At 45.0% G+C, this 2,339-nt stretch overlaps 1 non-coding gene across 1 annotated transcript; it reads right to left on the bottom strand.

Moving 5' to 3' along the window:
• Nucleotides 1-1,781: 1,781 nt before the first annotated feature.
• Nucleotides 1,782-1,930, bottom strand: LOC142864769 (small Cajal body-specific RNA 14). Its single transcript, XR_012915112.1, has one exon.
• Nucleotides 1,931-2,339: the final 409 nt, after the last annotated feature.

Genomic DNA, 2,339 nt, shown 5'->3' on the forward strand with positions numbered 1-2,339 from the left:
TCTTTTGGTACCCTCTTTAGACGGGGAGTCTCAAAGGGGTGCATGGAGCTGCCCTGGGGTGTAGACGTTCCCCAAAGCTGTGACTTCATTTGCTGAATTCATTTCAACCATCTCTTTTTCAATTGACCATTTGCAGTCCACAGGGACTGTAACAATGACCCGTGGGGTTGAGAGGAAAGTAGTGGCGTGTCAACAAGACGGCCCGGTCCCCCAGCTCTGACACCCCGCTCGGCCTCCCCCATTGGCTCAGGGGAGACGTGGTTTATATTAGTGACCTGGAGAAAGTTCATGCCCTCTGGGAAGAGTGCGTCCCTGCAATGGCAGAGTGATTAATGGTTTATTTACAGCTCCGATGTCCAGCCTGTCAGGACCCGTCCATGGCCTTTGATGTAAAACACACCGAGGGGCCCTGGGCCGTCCTTATCTGCTTGGAGGAGAGAAATCAGAAATGAAGAATGGTGGGCCAGGGCTCTGAACACCAGGCTGAATGGTGAAAACAGACGGGGGCTGGGGACTGAGGGGTGGGCAGGGCTCGGCAGGGTGCCCGGTTGTCTTTCCCATTTTTCCTGTTCTTTCTTATATCTTCTTCCTTCTTGGGTACCCCCATGTCAACTGTGGTCCCCTCAGATTTCACAGGACAACGACCTCACAAATTATGCACGAATGTTTCCAGGACTCACAGCTATTGTATTCCTAAGGGGCCATGGGTGTGCAATGGTTCATTTCAGGCCTCCCACTCTATGGAACCATTAATGATCAGTCAAAGCACTCTGGCCTCCGGTCGAAGGAGCCATGTTTCTTTAAGAGGACAAAAGAACCCAAAACGATTCCCAGTTGCCTGGGACAGAGGACAGAGTTTGCAAACAGGCGGCCTCCAAGCTGAGTCCAGCACACAGCTGTATTTTGTTTGGCTGCGAAGAGCTGCAAAGCTTTTTGATAGTTGCCAACGTTTAACAGTAAGATTTCGATCTCACATGCAAATTCAGATTTCTGCTTTCTCTTGAAAAACCGAAGATCTGGAAACATGGGACTTGTGTCCCCTCTGAGTGACAGAAGCCAAAGTCAAAGAGAGATTTCTCCCCTTATTTGAGACAAGGCTTCTGTCCCCGAAATGAACCTAGGGCTCTGTTGCAACTCATCATCACTGTACTTGACCTGCTGTTTCGTTTATTTCTAGTCTGCTTCGTGCACGTTTTGGTGATTTATTTATTTAAAATTCTTTGAATCAGTAAAAAAAAAAAAAATTTTTTTCCATCAGTCACCTGGGGATACTAAAACCTGATAGGATTGTGGTGATGTTTACAAGAGATATTGTTAAGTAAAATGCCTAGCATACATGATGGTATAAAAAGAGTTCAGTAAATGGTAGCGATTATTCTTATTTCAGACATGAGTTTAGGCCTCCCACTAAGTGAAAGCACTCCGGTGGTCCCTTGTTGGGTGTGAGGCTAAATTATTCAAATTGACACTTCAGCAAAGGGTTCTGCCTATCTATTAATAACAAACTACATAAAACATCCAACATACAATAGAAATACATGTTATGAAATAGAAAGCATGCCTGATATTGCTTTGGCCTGGATAATTATTGAAGTGGAGCCAGTAATTTATCTAAGGCATAAAAAATTCTGAATAATGTACCCACAGACCACCTCTTTGTGAGTAACACAGCTTTGTAGTCAACATGCCAGGTTGAATTAATTGGCAAAGGGTTCTGCCTTCCTTTGTCTAAGAAGACCCAACTGAGGTCCAACAAGATTCTTTTTTTTTTTTTTTTTTAACTTGTATGGAGCTATCGCACAGAAAATCTGATAACTATACAGACCCTGTCGGCAGGAACCATGTATTTGGATGTGTGTGACTGTCTATCGACAAGATTCTAAAGCAGCCTGCATCCTCGAATCATAAAGAATTCTTTGAGAGCACTCATTTCAAATAGCCCACCCTCCGAGGCGAAAATAGAGGGAGCACTGAAATGTCTTACCACTTCAGGGCAAAATTAGCTATAGTATTGGCCTAGCCAGAAAGGCGTCTGGGTAAGAATAAAACTACACAAGAGAAGAAAGAGCATATTCTGGAAAGAGCATGTGAAGATATTGTCCAGCAGCTGTCTGGCTGCTATTTCACCATTCCCCCGTGGAAAACATGAGGCCAGAGAGAACAACAGTTGGCCTCATGAGTCATGACCCATAACGAGACCCAGGTGGCCCCAAACCCTTGACTTCTAGCAGACACTCCGTTTGCCTTTTTTCTTTTGTAATTCCTCTTATAGTTTTTCCCAGGCCGTTACCTACAGCATGGGGATCCAGGGGCAATGGTGCTGGGGACAATTTGATGTA

The sequence above is a fragment of the Microcebus murinus genome, chromosome 26 (genome assembly GCF_040939455.1).
Source record: "Microcebus murinus isolate Inina chromosome 26, M.murinus_Inina_mat1.0, whole genome shotgun sequence".
Lineage (NCBI taxonomy): Eukaryota > Metazoa > Chordata > Mammalia > Primates > Cheirogaleidae > Microcebus > Microcebus murinus.